At 41.2% G+C, this 25,292-nt stretch overlaps 1 protein-coding gene across 1 annotated transcript in view; it reads left to right on the top strand.

Moving 5' to 3' along the window:
* LOC120860208 (lysine-specific demethylase 4C) overlaps positions 1-25,292 on the top strand; it is a 404,469-nt gene that overhangs the window by 302,522 nt on the left and 76,655 nt on the right. The gene's annotated exons all lie outside the window — the stretch shown is intronic.

The raw sequence follows: 25,292 nt of genomic DNA, 5'->3' as shown, positions 1-25,292 counted from the left end.
ATTAAAGGAATATGAACATTTTACCTGTCCACTATTTGTAATATTAATTATTTGAGAATAACTTTAAAAGCCCAGATCGTTGTAGTTAGTTTTGCTGAGCCTCCTGTGGCTGCTGTCTAAGGCATTAGCAAGTGAGCCTACCTGACTGTCTGTCATCGACACGTAGATGCAGCTTGTTGCCTCTGTATGTCAGAACACATGTACATGGAAGGTATGTGCTCTGTGGCTTCTTATGAATTTGGGAGTTGACAGAGGTCTTAGGACGTCTGACAGAATCATATACCATATGTGGTGAATGGGTGATTTGCACCCTTGAGAATGATGTTCTCCTTCCGTTTTTATATATGAAGTGGTGAAAAGAATTCCCTCTTTCTTGAGCAAAGAAAGGATACGAAACAATTTTTTTCTTCAGGTAGACCCAGGAGGAAGGCACCCCATCTGTGATGGGTGAGTGTGATATAAAAAAGGAGCAGGTCGTCAGCCAAACAGTTCTGCATCCAGGTGCCTTGTCAGTGTCCTGCGAGCAGATCCCAGGGCTTCATTCCTTTTTGCATATAGTGACTTAGTTATCATTCTTTCTGTGTATGCTGAGTTTTTTTTTAATACTTTTAAAAAGATTCAACTGACCTGTTGGTTTGATCTTGCTTATCAGGAAGCTAGATGGTGGAGAAACAAAAGAGATAACCTTTCTCTTAGATATTTTATTTATTCTTTTTGAAAGATTTTTATTTGGGGGATAAATTAAGTCTTGGGTAGAATGATTTGTCTTGTTAGTGTTAAAATAAGTCCGCTCTCACCTGTCCCCACTCACGGAAAGGTACAGTAGCAACACAACCTGCGGGAGGGAACAGATGTTTACCATGTGTATGCCCTGCACTGGGTGCTGTGCCCCTGCTTAATATGCATCACCCTTGTGGTCCTCAGCAGTTCTGTATGCATTCAGGATTTCAGTCCCCTCTTTGCTAAGCCCTTTGAGGGCACCCTACTCTAATGAAACAAAAGTAAAGACAGCAACAATGAAAGCCCAAAGTTCTTGCTTTCATAACATTTTATGCTCAGCATTATTGCAGCCCAGTTTTTACTGGAAATTCAGATGGCTTTAAAGAAATCAAAATATATGACTATTCATTTAAGATATAAGGGAAATTGTTGAACTGGGACTTAATTGATCTGCATCACTCTAAATCTCTTATATTTGCGCTAAAATTCATTAATGTATGGCATGTTAGACTTGAAACTTACATTGAATCTTTTAGGGTAGGCTAGAAATCTAGGCACAGAACTACACCAACAATAATAATGAAGTCTCCCTGTGAAAACGGCAGTTCAGTAGGAACTGGAAAGTTGAATAGGCCCCCACCCCCCCCATCACACAAAATCTTGTTTAAGATGCTGTACTCATCCTAGATAGGAATAGTCAGTGTCATCTCTAGGAAGGGGACACAATAGTCTGAGTTCCTGCTGGTGTCAATCCATGGATTTTTCCTAAAATGTCACCTGTCATTTTCCCCTGGAACTTTAGGACTTTGCAGGTATTTTGTTTGTTTCCCTAATGTGTGGATAAAGCTAATTCTTTTGACCAGTTCACTTTCCCTATCCTGAAATTTCTCTCCTTTTGCAGTTGAGTCTAGCATATATCCTACTACAGTTTCACAAATACTGACTCGAATCGAAATCTTCCCAAGGTGCATCAAGCTAATGGTTTTGGTATATCCCGGGGTCACCTCCCGAAGCATGGAGGCATTTTAAAAGGACTCTCAAAAGTTGAGCTGTTAATCCTGCAGCACAGCACAGGCCAGAGGCTTGTTTCCTGGGGAATCAGCTTTGTATCTCCCAGCCTGACTCCTGCCTTCCTGCAGCACATCAAAGCAGCTGAACACATTTTGAGTTTTGGGGCAACTATCACTCATTCATCAAAGTTCCATCTGAGTGATACATGTTTTTGAAAACAGATGTGGAAACGGAGCTGACAGATGTTGAGAATGGCCCTAGTGTTGAAGCCCATGTTGTTGCACATGCTGTAGGAAGGCAGGTTGTTAGCATTCAGAGTGGCGCACCTACAATCTGTGAATTCATCAAGTTGTTTGCATAGCTCTTGGATTAGTCTTTGTGGTTTGATTTGCTTTGCTTTGGAGGTAATTAAAAGCTGTCCTCACCCCCACCCCCTGCACATGTGCTAAAATATAATAAACATGAAATACATAGCTTACTATGTATTTTAGTGGTTGGCAAGATATACTAATGTTCTTGTGTTGAATGTGCTTTTTCATTTTGGCTGCTCTGTGCCAGGCATTGCTGGGTGACACTCCAATAAGGCTTTGAAGTTGATATCATTTTTCCCATTTTATATTTGGTAAAACTGAGGCTAAGAGGAGTTTGATCATTTGAACTTGTCCAGCTGCTAAACAGTAGAACTCCTTAATAGGAGGAGTTCTCCTATTTAAAGTCCCAAGTCCTCCTCCTTAATAGGATAACACCCACTATGCTGCCTGTACCGCCTCTGGAGTGTGATGGGGAGCAAAGTACAAAATGGAGAAACTAATGCTCTGTGACTCAGAGAAACATCTTTACCCTGCATCACGATTCCTGGGTCTCTCAGTAGTGTCTGGGACCCCAACTGTGTGAGAAGTCAGCTCATCAAGGCAACACCGTGCGTGGTCCACATTTTCAGCCAGACCAGTCACTCTAGGGAGAAAGCATCTGTATGCAGTGTTCATTTCTGTGTCTTGGTCACGTTTCATCCTGAGCCGGGCAGCATGTGGCCATGTTCTTGGGTTCTAGGCAAATACTTGGATTCAGAGATGTGTGAGTATCTTCAATACACTTAAAGGGAAAAAAATAAAGTTCTTCAACATGCATATTTAATTCATGTTACTAATAATTTTTCTTAAACCATGCTTTGATGAGGAAAAAATTTAAGAGAAATTGTTCCCAATTATTATTTTTTTAATGAACAGGAAAATGACTTGAATGCCATATTGTGGTTGCTGGTGGATAGCAGGATATTGGGTGATTAAAGAAAGTAATTTTTTACATACATTTGTGTAATTTGGAGCTTTCTAAATACAAGAAGCTTCATATTACTTATAAAAATCAAAGGAAATAAAGTAAAATATAAAATTAGGTAAAACATTATTTGAACACCTTGGTCTTCTTTATGACTTTTTGTACAGTGGCCCTTGTAGGAGGGATATGGGACCAGCTTAGAGCAGAGAGTATCCAGGGGTTTCCTCCCTTTGCCTTCAACAGAAACTCCCTGAGACATCTTTTCTTTTTTCTTTATAGTTTCAATTCTGGACACTTTTTTTCTTATTAATGTTCAGAATTCCATATTTATCTTCTTAATGGTTTAACATGAAGGTTCCTTTGTGATGTGTTTAGTAGTAATTTTCAGGGAATCCTTGTTTTACTTGCTAAGACCAAGATCTTTATTTTAATTTATTTTCATTTGTCATTTGAAAAGTATATAGCTTAAGTCTAGTATAATTGCCTTCACCTTTGTCTGAAGTTTCCATACCCAAAAAATAAATTTAAAATATACATTTAAATATAAAAATATAAATTTTTATATTTATAATATAAATTAAATTTTTTTTTCATTGCTTCCTGTTTTCTTAGTATCCTGAAATCAATGTCTTCTTTAAAAAAAAAAATTTTGTTTGGCTGCGTTGGGTCTTAGTTGTGGCATGTGGGCTCCCTAGTTGAGGTGCCTGGGCTTAATTGCTCTGTGGCCTGTGGGATCCTAGTTCCTTGACCAGGGATCGAACCCACATCCTTCGCATTGGAAGGTGGATTCTTAACCCCTGGGCCACCAAAGGAGCCCCAGAAATCAATATATTCTTGTCTGTCAAATGTAATTTCCATGTGGGTTCAGTGATTCACTGGGAAAACTCACTGGACTCAGCTTGTAATTGTTCTCACAGCTGTGATTACAATATAAGGACACCAGGCAGACTCAGCAGAAGAAAAAGGCACAAGAGGTGGAGACTGGAGAAAATCAGCAGCAAGCTTCCAGAGTTCTTGTCCAGTGGAGTCACACAGGACTCCTTAATTCCCCCGAAACAAGTTGTGACAACACCTGTAAATATTGCCAACCAGAGAGGCTGGTTAGAGAATCGGTGCCCAGAATTTTTACTCAGAACTGATCACATTGGGACCCTCTGCTTAGCATGTACCAAAAATCCAGGCTCCCAAAGGGAAACAAGCATTTGGGTTGTTACTGTGCAGTTTAGGCATTCATTGTGAGCCTTTCTTTTCAGGAAACAGTGGGAACTCTTTGGAAATTCAAGTTTTCAGACTCCTGCCAGGGGCCACCCTTGTCAAAACTTTCAAAGGATAGCAGTCTCAGGCCTGCTCTGTTAGTTCTTTCTACACAACATGGAATAGAAACCTAGAAATACCCATTTACACCAAAGGAGAAAATAAATTTGCTGAGTAAAGAGTATGTGCGTTAACTTGTTTAAGAGTGACTTCTTGGACATCTCTCTAGCTCAGTTTTCACCTCTGTAAAATGCAGTAGTACTCTGCACTTTAAAATCCTGTGTTCTTGTATGTTTTCTGATGCTTTTTACATCTGCCGTTCTCAGACTGGGGTCCATGTACCCGAGGGTCATGTGAAGACTGTCTCAGAGGAACAATGCATGGATAGTTTTGAGAGGATCAGTGTTCAGATCCTCAGCTTTTTATGTGCTCTTTCCTCATCTTAGCGTGGAGGAGAGAGAAGCTTGGGAGGAGCTGCTGGCTCTCTTCCCTCCTACCGTCGCCCCCTTTGCTTTACAGAAGAAATGCATTGCTCTCAGGTGGGTAAACAGCGGGACAGATTCTGAGGCCAAGCATTCAGAGAGCAAAGCAAAGGTGGATTAGGTAATAAATACTGAAGAGAGCAGCACATTATTTTGCTTGGGCCATAAATGTATTGCAAAGGTTGTGACCTTATTTACTAGCTACTCACTGAAATCCATAGTCTTCACTTCCTTGGGCCCCATCTAGTCGACATCACCCAGCTGCCCGTGCAGGGAGGAGCTCAGCCAAAGGTATGGGAAGAAAGTGATGAATGACCCCCATGCTTGACTTCTGAATACCCCCGTCTGTCCTCGTCCTCACTTTTTTTTCTGGAAGGGAGTTGACCCAGAGAGAGACTCCAGAACCCAAATGTTGAGATGGCAAGCACTTTTGTCCCTGGATGTCTGTGAAGATTGTTACCTCATTGAACTGTTTTCCAGCCCAGTACTGTTACGTGAGCCAGAAAATGAATTTGTTATGTTTAAGTCATTGTGTAGTTGGACCTATATTTTACCCTAATGCATTCATGATTTACCTCTTAGAATTCAGAAATAAGGTGCTTGGTATGGGGATGCATATTAATGTATTTATTTTAAAAAGTGAATTCAGTCTTTTTCTGGTAGAAATTGAATCTGTTTGGTAATGAGGATGAGAACCCCCTTTGTCTATTGATCATATATATGGCTGACATTTCACATAAATTCAGCTTAATTTGCAGTCCCAAAGTTTGACAAAAATATATTTAAAGCACATGTATAATTGTATCTTGGAATTCTCTGCTGGAAAAGAGTATCCTTTACTTTTTCCCCCAAATCTTAAAATTAAAAGATAAAATTTATGCGGGTTAACGTTAACACATACAAGGAAAGATACAGTTTTCTGAAACTCTTGGAGAAATTGTAAGCAAAAACAATTGAAGACTGCTAATATATAGGAGGACTGTTAGCAAGTAGTTTAGATGAGTCTTGGTTGATCTGATTAATAAACAGGCAGTTAGTTATTCACTTGTGTAAGTGAGCTAATGTTCAGGGCAAACCTAAGGCAAACGACAGAGAGTAATGCTACAGCTTGAACAGCTTGGACTGTTGTATGTCTTCCAAATTACCCTCTTAAAATATTTGTATGGATCTCATCAGGCAGGTGAATGGAAAGGTTGAGTAAGTGGTCTTCCTGTGAGAAAAGTGTACACATAGGGGGATTACTTCACTTAGTGCTGCCAGTAAACCTGAAATTTTATTGTTCCTTTTCCTTTCCTGAATCTCTTTTATGTGCTGAGGAGACACATAGATACGGGATGAACCTCGGGACCTGGGCCAAGTGTTTGTAGGAAAGAAATTGAAGAATAACTGGGTGACTAAAGTGCTAAGGGAAGGACTTCGTCTAACAGGATGCAATTTCTTCAAATTTATAGATTTGGCGAGCTTGGCACCCACAGCATCTTAAATAACTTAAGGGAAATGTTCCTACTTGTGCCCATACAGCATAGCGAGCTCACTGCAGGCGAGGAGCAGCAGAGGGCAGCCTGAGCACGTGTCCTCCAGGTGGGTAAGCTGAAAAGGATCAGAGGCCTTCATCAGGAGTTGCAGGCAGCGTTACTGAAAGCATCTCCAAGAGTGTATCTCTGGCAACCATCCACTCTGAAGATGTTGGCAGTCATAAATGCCAGAGTCACACCTGGCATTTTTGATGAAAAACACTGAACACCCCATGGGTCCAGAGCCTGCAGGGCTGCTGGAGAAATCTGGGAAGTAGAATAATTGCTCTGCATAGAGCAGGATGCAGACAGACCTCTTATTGATGGAAGGAATCCTTTGGGTTTCCAGTGTCTGCAAAACAAGCATCTAAAGCCCTGGAGATGAGTTCAGAGGGGCAAACAGTAGAAAGTAGGCCAGGTGCTAGTAAGGAGTCGCATGTGTTGCCTCAGAAACTCAAGGGACAGGCTGAACATCCGACATTTCTCACACTTCTTGAGAAATTGCATGTGAGAAGGAACCTAGAGAGCTAATTGCTGGCTAAAAGGATCTGCGGGGGGAAGGTATTTGGGTGGATGATGTTTAGACACCAGGTGCCTTCCATTTGGTCTGGGCTGTTTCAAAGCAATATTCCTAAGACCTCCTCCTGGAGATTCTGTGACTCCTCTAGGGCAGAGATGGTGACCTCTTCTGCTTTGTATCACCATGGCCTCATGTGGGGCCAGATTCCATATCCAGGAAGGGTTTAAGTGATGAATGAATGTTCAGGTTATGAGGTTTCCCTCCAGCCTCACCCACTAGAATGGAACAAAGGGAGGGACTCAGACCAACATCCCATTAGGACTAGTGTGTGCTCACCTGAGTTTCATTTTAGCCTCCCTGGCAGGTGAGATTCAGTAGGAGTCAGTCAGGAGGAGGGCCCAGTCAGGCATTGTCACTGATACCCTGATCCAGATAAAACACTAGCATGCGTGTCAGTCACCAAGTCATGTCCAACTCTCTGTGATCGCATGGACTGTAGCTCACCAGGCTCCTCTGTCCATACAATTTCCCAGGCAAGAGTGCTGGAGTGGGTTGTCATTTCATTCTCCAGAGGGTCTCCCTAACCCAGGGACTGAGTCCATGCCTCCTGCATTCAGGTGGATTCTTTACCACTGAGCCGCTGGGGGAGCCCTGTGACACCTGAGGATCTCGCTTAGAGCAGCTCACCGGATCTTCCAGAGCCTCTCTGCAGGTGTTGATGGAAAGGATAGTACTTCTTGTGTAGCCATTTGTGGGGACAGAGCTCTGACTGCTTCCTGCCTGTGGGCCCCAGGGAGTCTCCCGAAGATGCAGGCAGTCCTTGCCCTGTGAGCGTCTCCTCGCTTCTGCAGCCTGCACTGACTGCTGACTTGACGCTTCATCTCTGGGTTGGCATGCTCGGTTCGAGCTCTCACTGCTTTAGAGCTGGTTCCTTGAGGGCAGGAAGATCCATAGGGAATAAAAATGAAATGGGCTATTTTGCCAAGGATTTGCAGTAGCAAACCAGAGAACTGACAGTAGGATATTATGTCTGTTGCTCAACAGAGTGAATGAATGATCAAGTGATGTGCAATAAAAGGAAGTGTCAGTTAGGAGAAATGGTGAAAATAGAGCACCAAACGTTAAGGGCTCCTTTGTTATTTAACATTTATATTCCTAGCCATTGTTAGGATTCAGTCTCAGGCAGGGATGAGACCTGAAGTTCCCTATTGTTTATTTTCCTGAAGGAGTGTACACAGTATTTAATAATTTATCAGATAAGTAGAGTTCTCTCAATTCAACAGCCAGCATATCCTCTACAGTTCAGGAACATTCCCCCACCACCCCCCAACCCCCATTCTCGGTGTTTTTGTGCATGTGTTTATATATGTATGTGTTTTATAAAACACATACACATGTAAAATAAATTTAGTATCTCTGGATGTATTCATTTGTGTATGTCAGGGGAGAGAGGAGTTATGTTTACTCTGGCTTTGTCTTAACTTGAGCGCAAAATCATCAGAAAGCCTAGATGAGCATTTCTCGCCCAAGGGTAGAACATCCGGAGGGATCTTTTCCTAGTTCTCCTGTTGGCTACGAAACCTTCGGCAAGGAGTTTAGTCTCCAGGTGTCTAATATTATTTGCTACCTGTAAAATGAAAGAATCATATCTAACATCCAGAGACATAACAAATCATGAATCACTGTATGTAAAGTGCCTGAGGCAAATGGAAGTTAAGTTCTTTTTGAGACAGGATGGTAGCATTTAAACAGTAATGTTGGGGGACAGTCTGTATTCCTTCCACATCATCCCTTCTCTCAGAGGAAAGATAGGAGAGGTCTGTCCACTGTATCTCTATGAGAGTTTGGGTTCAGATCCTCAAGAGGGTTTTCGTTTGGGAGAAGATTGAGTAAGTAAAAGCCTTTTAAGAAGAGAAAACTAAAAAACTACAGAGAATTGTAGGAAGGATTCAACTGATAGCACATGCCTTGCCACAGCAAAGAGCTACTCAGCTGATCACCTTCAGATACCTGTAAACAAGTGTCTCGAGGTGGCAAGGCTCTGAGGGATGAGGTGTTTGCTGCCATGGAACACTTTGGTGAAGATGAGGATCTGAATGAAGGTAGACGGTTGCTTCTAATGTGCTGGAGAACTTGGGGGAAGAAGAAAATGAGCTTGGGGCTTTTAATTTACTGTGAGTGGTAATGACCCAGGCTGCTGCTGGCTGAAGCTCTCGGAGCCTCTGTGTGGTACCACCATTCCTCTGTTCCCATCTGTGAGACTGGTGTGGTTCAGGAAGGGGCACCCCTCCAGCCTGGGGCCCAGATTAAAGGCCTGCAGCAGAGTCACAGCCAGCATGCAGCACGCACAAGGAACAAACATTTCACGAAGCTTTGGAGATTGTTGCCGATGGAGCATGAAAGATGATTAATACAGAGTCTGTTACCATATGCTTTGGGAAAATGCTCTCACAGTGTCCCGTATCAGGGCCCACTGTGCTCATAGTTTGTTCTTTAAAAATTGTTCCAAATGTTAAGTTGTTATGCGGGTCTCTATGACCCTTTATAAAGCAACCACCATAAGTTATCCCGAGGGCCACAACCCTTATGAGCTGTATGATTTTGGTGAAGTTTCTGAACTGACCTGTGCCTCAGTTTCTACATCTGTAAAATAGGAATATTACTATTGCCTATCTCATGGAGTTTAGAGGAATAAATTAAGTAAATAATGAATAGAATATATATTACCCTCAGAGCAGTTTCTGATATGTAGTAAATACTTATTAAATTTATTTTCAAATATTTAATGAGTGTTTACCATCTTCTAGGTCCTAAGCTGTTACTTATAAGGGTTTATACATAAGGATGTATAAAGATGAGCCAGAACATATTGGTTTCAATAATCTTGCAGCTCTTAGATCTAAAAAGAGAGATATGTTAAAAAAATGACTACTTAGAAGAGGTGTTGGAGAAGGCTACGGCACCCCACTCCAGTACTCTTGCCTGGAAAATCCCATGGACAGAGGAGCCTGGTAGGCTGCAGTCCATGGGGTTGCAAAAAGAGTCAGACACGACTAAGCGACTTCTTTCACTTTTCACTTTCATGCATTGGAGAAGGAAATGGCAACCCACTCCAGTGTTCTTGCCTGGAGAATCCCAGGGATGGCAGAGCCTGGTGGGCTGCCATCTCTGGAGTCGCACAGGGTCGGACACAACTGAAGCGACTTAGCAGCAGCAGCAGAAGAGGTGTAGTTCCTTGAGAATGTCCACATGGAGACTAACCTAACTTGGAGAATAAAAAATGGATGATCCCAAAGGGAAGGCATTTAAGAACTGAAGGTGATTAGGTGTAGCCAAGGTGAAGCCAGGGATAGTGAGGGAGTTTATGCAGATTAAGGGAGTGGTATATGCAAGGTCCCTGAAGCTGGAAGGAAGAGAGTCAGAGAAGAGAGAGAAGTCAGTGGGGCAGGAGCTGTGGAGGGCAGAGCTCTGAGCTGTGTGGTGAAGAGAACCCTGTCTTTGGGGACTTCTTGGCCCTGGGTGTGTGACCTTGACCAGGCTCCTCTGCTTCAGGCGTCAGTTTCTTCATTTCTAAGATAAAGGATCCTTTCAGTTCTAAAATTCCCATTCCAGAATTTTTCTTACCTTTTCCTTTCCTGGTGCCAAAAGAGCCAATGAGGCTGTGCTGAAAGTTGTTTCTAATAAAGTCTAGTTGTTTAGAGAGAACTAAGGGAAACAACCAAAAAGGGAAGGGGGGGGCGGGTAGGCTCTTTCCGGTCCGATGCTTAACCCGTCTTTTACACTGTAAAATGTGGACTCCTGGTGGCTGACCCTCCAGCAGCTTCGGGTCCTCGGATGACATTTAGTTTTGTCTGAAGATGGCATCATAGTGAAAGCTCCTGCTAGAGGCAGACAGGCAGAACTTAGGGTTATGGTCCCACTTCCTCTTCTGCTCATAGGAGTGTGGGCTTAAACACTTTTTTTCTGTTGTGTTTTCCCTCTCAGACTGCATGGTGAGATAATTTTAGCATTTATAGAAAACGTACTCCCCATCGGGCTTATACATTAACCCCTCCTGAAGTGAATAGAGCGTGCAGTGGAGGAACTTCGTTTTTTTTCTCTTTTACTTTCTTTTAATACTTTTCATTTAGAAACATTATTCACATCTAGTACATTTGAACCCAAGAACAAGCAGAAACGTTTTAAAAGCTGGTAGATATTTTTTTTCTTGTATTTCAAAACTCCACTATCCCTAATTGTGAATTTCTGAGTTAGGTCGCACAGGATTTTTGGTTGTGTGTCCTCTTACATACATTGATTGCTGCAACCCTGGCATCAGAGTAGTTATCACTCTGTTGAGTAAATATGCCTCTGTCACAGATGGGAACAATTTCATCCACAATCTGTGCTATGTTTCTCAGTGGAAGTGAGGCTGGAGGAGATGGGGAAGTTGAGAGAATGTACTTTGGAATAGGCTGCTATGAGAGAGACACTCATCCTACTTCTCAGCTCTGGTCCCTTCCTGAGCCAGCCTCCAGGTGGCCCCAAGGAAGTAAAAGCTGCTCTGGGCCCTGCCCTCTCAGCCCTTGCTCCCGACCAAGCTGTTGCAGGGTGCTCTTCACCTTGGATAACTCTATAGCTGTTACCAGAAGACCCCTGGTTTCATGAACTGCAAGATCACCTGGCAGGTGCCCACATCCCCACGTATCCTTTTAAAGAACATGTACAGGGATAATTCACACTTTAAGTTGAAGTTGATCTGCTCCATAATAGACCTGTAGACCCTGCCACCTACACATCTCCAGAGTCTCTTGTCCTTCTTACAGCCCATCTCTTCCTCGGCTCGCATCCATCTCTGATCTTAAACTACGGTACTTTGCTTGTGTTGAGAGACCTCTGGCATGCTAAACAGAGGAATGATGTAGAACACTGGTCATAGTAAATCTGATAAATCTGATAAAGGGAATGAACGTAATGACTGGGTAACAAGTACTTATTTGCAACTCAGGTAGCTAGCTCCCTTTCTCTGCTTTTGACAAAATTGAAGGACTCCCCAGAGGAAGTCAGCTGATAGTGATGAATGCTATCTAAGGAAGAGTTCATAAGAACTGAGAAACACTGCTGCAACAAAACTTCTCCAGTCCTATCCCCTTATTAAGGTGAAATTTTTCAAAGAAAAATATAATTAAAAATGACACTGGCAGTGTATTACTAGCAGTGTGTGATATTATCTGTATTTATACAAGCTAACTTAAAAAGACTTCATTTATAGACCTGGTTAGGAGCTACATATCCAATAAAATTTTACTTTTTTACTTCAGTAATTATAATTACTACATTGTAGTATCTGTAGCTCTAATTAGCTATAAACTGAAAATAAGTGTAATTATTCAATCAGATTTTTTAAACTTAAAGCCTGTCATAGGAAATTTTTAAAAATGAAATTTTAATTAATATGCATTTTTTTTCCTGCAGAATTATGGTGGAGTGGTCAATAAAAGGTTTTTGAACTTAAATGTATCTTGTCTTCAGATAAAATTCTGTGGGGAAAGTGGAATAGAGGTAATATAAGTTTAAAGAGAATAAGTAATGCTATAAAATCTGTTCAGAAAGAGCCTGTTCTTTTATTTTTTAAAATGGTTGATGGAGGCATCAAATCACCATAGCATTTAGAGATGTGCATTTTATTTCTAAATGTCAGTGTTTAAATCACAGAATTGTAACTTTCACAACTTAAAGTTACAATGAGAAATTTTTTGTGTCTACTTAAAATTATGAAGGGGAGCACATAGATTTTCAAGAATTATTTGTTTCTAGTTCCAGAAGGATTGGGAATATTACAGTGATTTCCTTCTCTGGCTTGGGAGTGTGTATGAAAAATACAGGTTTCTGGACTCTTTCAGACCTATGAATTGGAAGATCCAGTTGTAGGGAGGATGGGCCCTTATTTTTAACACAATCCCCTGATTCCCAGTGATGCTGGTGCAGCCAATCCCAGGACCAGGGTTTGGCACCTGTATCCACTTGCTTTTACTTCCAGGCCTGAAACCCCTGGCCTGTCCTTCTTGGAGGGACTCCTGAAGCTGTTGAAGCGGAGCAGTGGCAGAGACTCAGGTGGGAGGGAACCATGAAGCTAGAAGTTCCTGGGTTCAGCCATGGAATGGGGACCTAGAACCAAGGCCGTTCTGTCTGTTCACATTCAGGGACGGTTCACATTATCTTCTTAAATCACCTTTGCCAGCTCATCTTAAGGTGTGCCACTTTTGAGCGCTCTTTAAGAGCTTTCAGTGCTTTATTGCAGTTTTCTAGATTCATTAAGCAGAATTAATATTGGCCCCATATCTACCTGGGATCGTTGAAAAACTATTTGACTTAACAAAATTTGACTCCATCAAAAACTCAGAAGCAGTCAGTGATTTTTAGCCATTCTTCTGGATCTTTTGATTGTTGAAAAAAAAGTCCCTCAGAATATGAGATGTGGCTATTAGTAGGCAGTATGGAATATTCTGAAGGGTTTGACTTAATGGACTGAATTTGCTACACATTGTTAGGGTTGCATTGTCTTTCTCTAGCCTTTCTTCTATGTGAGAAATTTGTTGCCACTTCCTGTGTCTCAGCAAGATAAATGAACTAATTTAAAATATTTTCCACGCCTCATCTGTCCACTCCACAAGCTGTCAATGAGTTTGGATTGGAAGTTTGCGTGCCAGCAGTTCTCAGCTGGGAGGACTGTTATTGTGAAAAAAGAATGTTGTTTCCATAGCAGTTTGGAAGGCCTTTGCAAGTGTGCTTTCACATTCTTGCAGGAAGGATAAGAAGGTACATACATGTGAGCTTCCTGAAGCTCGTCTGCTTGACTTAAAGGAAGTCGTTTGTTATTATTATTTTAATAGAAGAAGCAGCAGAAAATTTTTAAGAATTAATGAAGGGAAAACAATTTGACATGAGTTAAAAACCAAAACAAAAAGGAAAAAGAAAAATATTGGAGTTGTTAAAATTTCAGATTATAAAAATTAAAGTGGGAAAAAGTTACTATTTTTCTTCAAAATAATGTTTCTAATTTAACATACTTTATTTTGTGGGTTGAATAACTTAAAAAATATCATGGCCCATTCACAAAGTTTTATTATTTTTTATAGTCCCTGGAATTCATCATATATTCCTTAGTAACACATTTAAAGAAAAAATCATATGCAGAGCATCATAGTTGCTCTTTAAGGCATTTTTCATCCTCTTTTGCATCAGGATCGAGTTCTTCACAGTATTTACTGAGTGGTATTTGTAGAGGAGGTAGAGTGAAAGAAGTGATAAGTTGGAAAGAATTTTTACAGTTTCTGAGATAGTACAGACGGGTTCCTTTTGGATTTTCTAAACTTTTTTCCTACTCAATAATACATTTTAATGAGTCTTTGGGGGAAGTCATAACTTTGCTACATTGCTTATCTCTGCCGTCCGCTCGCATGACACTATACTCTTGTGAGGTATAATATTAAAATCTTCTCTTGTTAAAAGTGGATTTTGGCTTTTAGCCTAACACTGAGCAAATAACCTTTCCAGTCCAAGTTAAATGTTCCCATAAGCTCCTTAAAACCAAATTTTCCTTGTTAAAATAAAGTTACCTAATATAATTCCCAAAGGGTAGGATATGGAAGCTATTTAAATGAGACTTAAAAAAAAAAATGCTTCCCATGTTGTGCTGGCTTGGTTTTCCTTTTGCTAATATTTGATGGGTGCTTCTTTGCTAGGTTTGGAGTGAGAAGTCAGAATTCTCATAAGGGAGTTTGCTGGTCCATCACACGGGTTCATTTCCTTAGTTTTAACCGTGGCTTAAAGCAGAATGCAGCTGCCATCACCAGTACGCCTTCACTGGGTAATCACTGCAGAAACTCTGTCATGCCCCATCTTTGTACTTACTTTATAGAGACCTCATTATTGTCCAGAACTCTAAATCTCCAGCTCCCTTGTAGCACAAGGCCAGGCTTTCTATGGTTTCCCCAGTAGGTCAGCCCCAAGGTAGATGAAAATTTGATAGATGTACTTATAACCTCTGGAATTTTCTGTAGGAACTTGACAAGTAGATTCTTTCTACTAAATATTTTAACACACAGCCTTTAAAATGACATTTACCTCTTCTTACGACCATTTTTTGACAGTGGCATGTAGTAGTTTTATTTTTATTTTATTTGAAAACATCATTTGGGGTTTTATAGAAAAAAAAAAATTTATCTCCACAGCCTGTTATCAGCAGGAAGGATAGGCATTCTTGGATGGATGGAAGGTTTATTGGTGGAAAGATTCAAGAAGCTATTTTGTGATAAAGGATTTCTTTGCATTTTTCCTCTGGTCAAGTGAATTGCTTGTGGGTTCTTGCTAGGAAAAAATAATCCCTCTGGTGCTGCTTTTAATTTGATCAGGTTTAAAATGTTTTCAGAAGAGTTAAGCTTTCTTTGCATTAATGTCTGGTGAGGTCAAATGGAGAATGGCTTTGGAAAGGACTTTCTTATGGTGTTCTCTTCAACCGTACCACAGGAGGTTCAGTACAGTGGACCATTTTCACTTGACTTTGAGATGTGTGGTGTGTCCACTTTCCCCGACAGATATAAGTTCCTAAGCATATTTTTCTTTGACTTAGTGGTAAAGGGTTCATGTTTCCTATGATTCATATCCAGTGTGCCCTACTGTCACTTCCAAAAAAAATAGGCACACACCGTGATATTAACCCAGGGTCATGATTTTATATGGCTCCTGATAACTACACTTGACCTGCAAGGGAAAGAATTAACCGTGCCTCTTCTTATTCATTAGGTAAAAGTTTGCAAGATAAGCTATAATTCTGGTAGGACATAGAAGCATTTTTACGAGCAGGTGGGCTGAGTTGTGAAAAGACTGTCATAGAGCTTAAAACATGAGGAAAAAACCAAAAGCTCTACTGCTTGGGGGCTCTGTTTTCAGTCTCATCCTCTGCTGAGTTCGTGAATATTTCAAGGGAACCTGAACAGGTGACTCTTCCCTGTCGGTTCTTGGGTAGTTTTCAATGGAAACATGCAGTTTGTCACTTTCATAGGGATGGTTTTAACCCAATGTAAGTCCAAAGTAGAGGTCAGAATTCACTTAAGTGAAATAGGGAGGACTAGTAATAGAATAGAATGAATTTCCTACCCCTCTGATGCAGATGTTGTTGAGTTCTGTTTGTTTTCCTAAAAAATGTAAGATCATTTAAAAAAAAGTTTTCCCTCAGGAAGAAATATATGCTCCCTGTATTTGAAAAAGAGTCTGTGAATCTAGGTGTCTAGTTTTTTATATTTTGATGACTACTGAATAGATAACATGATTTAAAAAACTGTTGACTAAACATGGCTGTTGCAGAAAAAAAATGAAGAAAATACTTCAAGTCCTGGATGAAAACCCTCAATCTTGTAAGATGATTCTGTGCCCCCTACCCACCACCCTATAGTCTGAAAAGCACCTTCTGGTGATAAAGAGTTAAGCTGTGGTCATCACACTTACCATTGAAATGGGAAGCCAGGATTGAAGAATCAACATGTTGTTTCACAACTGGGATGACATTGGCAGGAAAATACAGTCACGTGGTGCTGTGAGAGGCTGAACAGAGAACTTGGTGAAGACTGGTTTGAGAAAAGTTGTTGATGTTTGTCCTGACAGGGCTGAGCCAGAGGCTCAGCAAATGGTGCTACATCTTCTGTGGCGATTTGTTTAAAAATCACTCTTTTTGTTCCTCAGTGGTGTAATCCCCTGATCACTGGTGTGATCTGCTTTTCTGCCTATTTGCATCACACATTCAAGCTTTTGTGCCTTTTGCTGTGGGAACCTGGAAAGGAACTGATACATTGTCACATTCTACTATTTCTTTTTTCTTCCCCCCACCCCTCTTTTAAAGGGAATAGTAACAATGGCCATGTTAAAGCCTTTTGTGTTCAGAAAGTACTTTTGTATCCATTACCCACTTAATTCCCACCATAATCCTGTGAAACAGCTGTAGAAACAGGCTCAAAGGCAGGTGGGAACTCACCTAGGTATCCTGTCTCCTAGTTGGGGAACTGGAGCTCAAACTGCAGTCTCCCTTAGTGCCTCTCCTCTCGCAAGGAGCAGGATGGATGTGAGCCTGAAACGAGCCCCAGATCTTACCTTTAGTACAAGAAAACTAGAGGCCTTGAACTATTCTTTGTGCTTCCTCATTTTGCATTAATTTGACCAGAGTCATTTGAAGGGGATTGCAGAGAATAAAATTTTTTTAAAAAATAATTTACCTTTGGAAAGCACCACTTTGGACTCAAAACTGCAGCACTGTAATTTATGTGTATATACCATTAGACGAAAGCAGTTTATCTTTTACTCCCTGAAGCTCGATGGGATCTTGTTGCATGGAGCAGTGGAGGAGCTCTTTTTTCACACAAGGAAGGAAATGGAGGTATGAATTTCAGGATGAACTGGTTTACCCTCCTCTTTAAAAAAGTGATAGGTAGAAGATGAATGATAGGAGATGACCACGCTTTGGCTTCACGATTGCCGGGGAGCTGTAGCAGAAGCAGTAAATGTCTCGGAGCTCTCTCACACATCCACTTTGGCAACCCACTGTTCTGCTTGAAAGGGTCCCACAGAGATGGAATTTTTAAATATTGAGAAAAGTCCATTAAGAAATAGAGGGAGAATGAAAAGCTCATTATAAAAGCTATGCCAAGAATAAGCAAGACGTGGCCCACATCTGAAAAATGTTTACTTTGAATTGCAATGTACTTTTCAGAGAACATTCAAGTTAACCTTCAAGTTAACGTTCCCACACTTTGGTTGAAGAGTTAATTGCTGGGCCAGTCTAATACCTGTTTGCAGTTGTTCGGCCGGTTTTTCATGACAAAACCATTGTAGATAATGTAGATAAGGTATTGCTATTTTCATGAAGACGGTCTGCATGAGTAGAATTACTTTATTCCTCTGTTGCAGCTGTATCCCTTTTTATGACCCATTCATGGTTAGTTGCAAAGACAGGGAAACTGAAGGTCGCACACAGTGTCGCAGTGTCTTCAGTTCACTGGGGGAGCAAAGCTGCCAGTTCTGATTTTGAAACGTTAGGAGACAAAAAGTTGAACTCTTTTTCCTATTATTATTTTTTATTACTGTAAAAACAGTAGAACAACAACAACAAAAAGAAAAACGTAGGATTCCAATAATTATATGTTCTCCATTTTTGCTTATTCACTGAAATATGTGGTGATTTTAATCACTGTGCTCATTCATGATGATTTTGGTATTTTTAATTGTTCTGGGTCAAGGGCTTTTTCGGCAGGTTTTGGTAAAGATTGTGGATATTTCTTCAGAAAAATGTTTTAAAATATTAAAAATACATAGGATTTCAGAGTAAACAATATATTGAAGTACACATTAAAATATTTCAAAGTTAGTTTGTAACATGATGTGATTTTTTAAATCAGTGCATTGAATAATAAGGTGCGGCAAATCTGTAGTTATTTAGTGTCAAAACAATTGTGAGCATCAGTATTTTGAAATTGAAGGGGCGAACAGGGCAGTTGAGGAACTTTATGCCTTGTGGTCTCTGCTATCTGGGTGAAGGAAGAGGCTCAGTTGTCTTTAGACTGTGAAGCTTTGGGCTGGGGTTCAAGAGTAGTAAGGCTTGGGAACAGATGGAGTAGCCTTGCCTAGCTCTTACTATGTCCTGGGGACTGAGAGATCTTTTGTAAATGTTATTCCTTTGAACCCTGAGAATAGCTTCACGAGGAGTGGTTATTGTCCTCTTTACTCGAGCAGTAAAATAGCTAAGCTTGAAGAGATTACCCACAAATAGGTCACTGAAAAAGATATTGACTATTTACTAGTCCTCAGAGGAAGTCTGGGCTTCCCTGGTGGCTCAGACAGTAAAGAATCCACTTATAATGCAGGAGACCTGGGTTTGATCCCTGAGTCAGGAGGATCTCCTGGAGAAAGGAATGGCTACCCACTCCAATATTCTTTCCTGAAGAATTTCATAGGTAGAGGAGCCTGGCAGGCTACAGACCATGGAATCTCAAAGGTCAGACATGACTGTGCAACTGACACTTTAGAGGAAGTCTATCTAAATAACCAGAAGCAATATCCTGGTTAGTAAATCAGCACAAGGCCACAGTGGGTGCAAGGCTAGGATTCAGTCCAAAACCTTTGACCAGAGCCTGTTTTACTGCCTTTTGTCCATTATTCCTTCAACGGACCCTTTGAGATTGAAATCCCACATTTGTTTAATCACTGTAAGGCAATTTCTCATCCAGAAGCAGACGAGATGGGCTCGGGAGGGACAGTGTTCACACAGGGGGCTGTCCCCTGACATGGCTCTTTTCAGAGCTGCAGTTTTCCACACCAGAGAGGGAGAGGGTCTTTCTCAGAAAGTCCACCCAAGACACGTCTACTCCACGTTGACCTAATAGCTTTTCATCACCACTTCCTTCCTTAGTTTTATTTGGAGACATGATTCCGGGGTATTTTAACTTAAGTGTAAATTTTCTCACTGTGGTGTGCTGCTGCTATAATTGAAAGACTAGAGGCAAAGAGGTTGGGGCAGGCCACAGACAGAACAGTTCTTGGGTGACAGTTCCTAACAAGGGTCAGATGTATTCAAGGGCGTTGGGGCAGCTTCTGGTGTTCAGGGCAGAAAGCGTACCCCAGCGTCTCGTCTTGTGTAGTGATCAAAGAAAAATCATGAGATCTCCTTATTTTTCCTTTTCCCAACCGTTGAAATAAGTACCATTCACCAAGATAAGTATATTCAGCAGGACTATAGATAAATGCATTTAAACTGTTAAAAAGTGCCTGTGGGAAGTCAGATGAGAGAGGCAGTTGAAACATGGCTTGTTTCCTTCATTGCATATTAGTGGATGGAGGATGACTTTACTGTTTCCTATCAGACCTCACCAATGAACACAATTTCTGTAGATACACAGAAAACAGGCATTTCAGAAACATACACACACCTCTCTCACAAAAACCTTGAACAAAACGACCCTGCAACCTTTCATAGTGTTGAATGTTTGCACTGTCTCAAAACAAATATTGCTAAGGATAATTAATCTTTATCTTTTATTTATTTATTTATTTATTTCTGTCAGATATCTTTAGGCCTTCAGGCTTAGGGCCAGAAATAAATAGAAAATATGTCCTAGTCCTTGATTTGATAATGCCAATAGCAAGTCGTATCTGATATTCATAATAAATAAAGTTTTTTTTTAGTCTGTCCTTGGAACGGCAGGAAGCTTGTAAAAACCAGCCTTCCTAAATTGTATCAAACAGGAAATTTGTGTTTCTTTTTAGATTTAACATGGAGAATTAAATGATTAATTTATTACCATTTCCAACATTAATTCAGGGTGATCTATAAAGATTCCTCTAAGTCACAGGCAACCTCACAAATTTGTGTAGATTTTTATAGGGTGGAGAGGACACATCAGTGACTAAGCAGGACCCCATTGTACCAGAAAGAGCAGTGCCTTTTTTTTTTTTTAAGAATATAATTCAGTAATTTTGAGTTCAATTAAATACTTTATTCGAGGAGAGTAAGAATTTCTGTCTAATCTCCTGTAAACAATAATTCAAATAATGAAATTTCCTCTAGGAAACAGGTGCTCTTTCATATTAACATGAAAATAAATAGAAATGCAAATACGAAAGTACTTAACACAATGTTGATTTTGTGGTTTAGGAGAGGCTTGCTTTCCCCTCCCGTCAGCTGAAAGATGTTTAGTGACAATAAGTACTCAGAATAAGATTTGTTCTAAAGCTCTTTATATGCTATAATTGTATGCCCTCCTTGCCCTTTAAATCTGAAATAAACTTGAAGTATGGAGCTCACACAGACTGTTAGAGAAGTAGAAATGATAAGTGATTGATTTTTCTCAGCATAGATAACATTGCCTATTCTGTGATTCAGCAAATGCTGCTTTATACTGTCAGTGAAGTGCCTCTTTCAACATGAGATTGTGATGTTACCTTTAATATTTAATTTACTTGCAATGCTGCTTATAGGTCTGGCTTTTCTACACCACCCAGGTAGTAAGTGCAGAGGGGAAGCTCTGTTTGCTGCTGCAGAGATGTTGGGGAAAAGGGCAGGAGACCTTCAGGGACATGACTTCTCATCCCTCCACTTCAGTTTGTTCAGGCCATGTTATTTTTGTCATTCTTGTGACTAGCCCTTGTGCCTATGCTGAGCTAGATTCAAACCAGGTCTGTCTGACTTCCTGGTGTGTGCTTCTAATTACTGTGAAATACTGTCCACATAGGGAAGACAGGAGAGTGTGGTGTTTGGTCAAGGCACTCCCCAGATTTAGTCTGTATGCATGCCAGGTGCCCTTGATAACAAGACGAGTATGATTTGTCCAACCCCCAACAAGCGAAAGATGGATGAAGAGTCATGCCTGGGCAACAGGCATTCTTAATGCCCAGGGTTGTTCAGACTTCCTGGGTAGGCTGGTCTGGAGACTTCCTTGGTTGCTAAAGCCACACAAAGAACTGTAAAAAATAGTAGTCGTCCTATTTTCCATCTAAAAAGTAGCTTCCACTACTAAGCCACAATCATTTTCTCACCTTGGCAAGTAACAGTGCAGTTTATGTCAGGGTACCGTCCAAGACCCTCTGAGATTGTGCCTTTCCAGCCTGTCATCCTTTAGCTGTGCTCACACTTCTCAACTCAGTTTTGCTTCATATCCTCCCCACTTCTTAGCTTTGTGACGTTTGTCTAGAACATCTTCCCCTCTTCTCCATCCCATCGCATGTGGACTGGCTGAAACCTGCTGGTCTTTCAAGGCGAGCTCAAAGTCCACCCTCTCTTGCTGACTTCTCCAGTTCTCTGAAACCCACTGGACAGTTTCTCAGAGCCATGTGGGGAACCACATGTCCCCGCTGCCACTGCAGGCTCAGCCAGCATGCAGCACGTGCTCCACACCTCCAAGACAGCATCTGACCTACTGCAGAAGCATTGCACTGAGCCTCTGAAATTAATTACAGGGAACTTCTCACTTGGGAGAAACCCACTTTGTACTTTGTTACAAGTTCCCAGGAGCCAACCTGAGGAACTGATCCAGTGGTGCCTGGACTCGGTGACTTGTGGCCATCAGTTGAGAGTGGTGCACAGGTCACCTGTGTGAGCATCCTGCCACCTGGCCTGAGCCATCCAAGTAGAATTGTACTTCTTCCCTTGTCCTGTGTTTGTGTGCCTCTGTGGCTGTGAAGTTCCTCCTCCATTATGCCTTTTTCTTAGTAAGAGAGTGTTGTGAAGGGCAGGGGTGCAGGCAGCTAACTGCTTAGGTGCACATGCTGGCCTCACCTTTGTTCTGCTAGTCCAGCCACGTCTCCTTCCAGTCTCCTTCATCTTGCTTATTTTGATGACCATGGCAATACTTTTGCCCAGTTCTTTTTTAAAAACTTTGAATTTTGTATTAGGATATGGCCAATTAACAATGGTATAATATTTCAGGTGAACAGTGAAGGGACTCAGCCATATTTATACATGTATCCATTCTCCCCGCACAGTCCCCTTCCGTACAAGATGTCACTTAACATTGAATAGAGCTCCCTATGCTGTACAGTAGGTCCTTGTTGGTTATCCATTTTAAATATAGCAGTGTGTACATGTCCATCCCAAACTCACTAACTATCCTTTCCCCCATCCTTCCCTTTGGCAACCATAAATTTGTTCTATAACTCTGTCAGTAAAGAGAAAAGAACTAAAGAAGAACTAAAGAGCCTCTTGATGAGAGTGAAAGAGGTGAGTGAAAAAGTTGGCTTAAAGCTCAAATTCAGAAAACTAAGATCATGGCATCCAGCCCCATCACTTCATGGTAAATAGATGGGGAAACAGTGGAAACAGTGGCTGACTTTATTTTTGGGGGCTCCAAAATCACTGCAGCCATGAAATTAAAAGACACTTACTCCTTGGAAGAAACATTATGACCAACCTAGAAAAACAGCATATTCAAAAGCAGAGACATTACTTTGCCAACAAAGGTCTGTCTAGTTAAGGCTATGGTTTTTCCAGTGGTCATGTATGGATGTGAGAGTTGGACTGTAAAGAAAGCTGAGCACCAAAGAACTGATGCTTTTGAACTGTGGTGTTGGAGAAGAGTCTTGAGAGTCCCTTGGACTGCAAGAACATCCAACCAGTCCATTCTAAAGGATATCAGCCCTGGGTGTTCTTTGGAAGGAATGATGCTAACCTGAAACTCCAGTACTTTGGCTACCTCATGCGAAGAGTTGACTCATTGGAAAAGACTCTGATGCTGGGAGGGATTAATGGCAGGAGGAAAAGGGGATGACAGAGGATGAGATGGCTGGATGGCATCACCGACTCAATGGACATGAGTTTGAGTAAACTCCAGGAGTTGGTGATGGACAGGGAGGCCTGGCATGCTGCGGTCCATGGGGTCTCAAAGAGTTGGACACGACTGAGCGACTGAACTGAACTCTATCACAGCTCTTTTTGTATGCCAAATTAAGCTTCTTGAACACTCAGAGCACATTTTTTTTCATTTATGTACCTCCTTTTGCATTTTTCAAAATGCTTTTTATATAAAAGACATTTAATAGATACTGAGATAGCTAAAAGAATGAATTGGCATGTTATATATGAGGAAGTATGACAGGGCTGTCTATTTGTTTAACCTATATACTGAGCACATCATGAGAAATACTGGGCTAGATGAGTTACAAGCTGGAATCAAGATAGGTGGGAGAAACATCAACATCCTCAGATATGTGGATGATACCACTCTAATTGCAGAAAGCAAAGATCAGCTAAAGAACCTCTTGATGAGGGTGAGGGAGGAGAGCTTAAGGCCAAATAGTAAAAAAAAACTAAGATCATGGCATCTGGCCCCATCACGGCATGACAAATAGAATGGGAAAAGTGACAAAAGTAGTGACAGATTTCTTTCACTTGGGCTCTAAAATCACTGCGGATGATGACTGCAGACATGAAATTAGAAGATGAATCCTTCTTGGCAAGAAAGTGATGACAGACTTAGTGTGTTGAAAAGCAGAGATTACTCTGCCAACAGAGGTCCATGTAGTCAAGGCTATGATCTTCTCACTGGTCACGTATGTTTGTGAGAACTGGAGAGAACTGGACCATAAACAAGGCAAAACGCTAAAGAATTGATGCCTTCAAACTGTGGTGCTGCAGAAGACTCCTGAAAGTCTCTTGGACAGCAAGGAGATTAAACCAGTCAATGTTAAGGGAGTTGAGCCCTGAATATTCACTGGAAGGACTGATGCTGAAGCTGAAGTTCCAATATTTTGGTCATCTGACACGAACAGACAGCTCATTGAAAAAGTTCCTGATGCTGGGAAAGATTGAGAACGGAAAGAGAAGAGGATGTCAGAGGATGAGATGGCTGGATGGCATCACCAGTGCAGTGAATGTGAACTTGGGCAAACTCTGGGAGGTGGTGAGGGACAGGGAGGCCTGGGGTGCTGCAGTCCATGGGGTCACAAAGAGTTGGACATGACTGGGTGACTGAACAACAGCTACTACAGTATAATAAGGACACAAACCTTCATTTAATCAGTGGATCTTTATTGAGCACCTACTATGTGCAGTCAGTGTTCTAGGACTGGGATTAAAAGATACTTCCGAAAGATTCTGTTTAGTGATCTTTGGTGTTTCTGCTGATCCAAAAAATTTTTTTAAAAGAAGTGTGACTGGGCTGTTGACATAATACTTTTCAAGAGTCATCTGTTAATTGGTCAGTTTGTATCTGAACTGCTGTGGCCTTTCAGTTGTAGAATCCTTTTGTGATTCTTATTTAATGTTTCCTGGGGCCAACAATGCCTCCCTTGCTTATTTTCAGTGAGTGCAGCCTCTGTCTGATCCCCGCCACCTCTGCCTGCTTTTCTAGCTCCATCTCTTGGCCTGGCTGAACTCACCCTCTGTCCATTCCCCTTCTGCCTGCTCTTGCCTTTTTCTTAGCATCTCACTTTTTGTGGGGTGAATCTCAAAAACTACAAGCAATGAGATAAATGGCTTCTGAAACATATCATAAATACGGATTTAATTCAACACACTTGACAAATTGTGAGCCATTTATTTTAATGTTCTAAACTTGAAGAGTAGAAATAACTTTTCTTGATGGGGGTGTGGCGAGGCAGAGTAGTCACCATGTTATGAGCTGATGCACAATTCAGAATTGACTTTTACTGTATCAGTTCATGATGTCTGCTGGTTGTATTAATAACATCCTTAGACTGCTGAAAGCAGAACAATTCTGTCTGGCCCAAGTGGCGTGAGACTGCATATGAATTGCTGCCCCTCACTATAGCAGCCCACGCCTGCAGTGTGAGTTCACCGTGGAGACCTCGGTTTTCAACCTTCCCCACTCCTTCCTTCCCCAACCACTCTTTAGTTCTCTGGGTAAACTGATTTCTCTCAGTAACAATCTACTCCTCTCTCTGCCCTTTCTGAATCTTGCTTTCATATGACAGTTCTTACATTCTGCTTTTCCTTCTGCTTGAGTTGTTTACTTGTCTGTCTCCTTCCCTGGATTGCAA

The sequence above is a fragment of the Oryx dammah genome, unplaced genomic scaffold (genome assembly GCF_014754425.2).
Source record: "Oryx dammah isolate SB20612 unplaced genomic scaffold, SCBI_Odam_1.1 HiC_scaffold_11050, whole genome shotgun sequence".
In the NCBI taxonomy this organism is placed as follows: domain Eukaryota; kingdom Metazoa; phylum Chordata; class Mammalia; order Artiodactyla; family Bovidae; genus Oryx; species Oryx dammah.
Note: the sequence above shows the minus strand (reverse complement) of the source record. Positions and strands in the feature narration are given on the sequence as shown.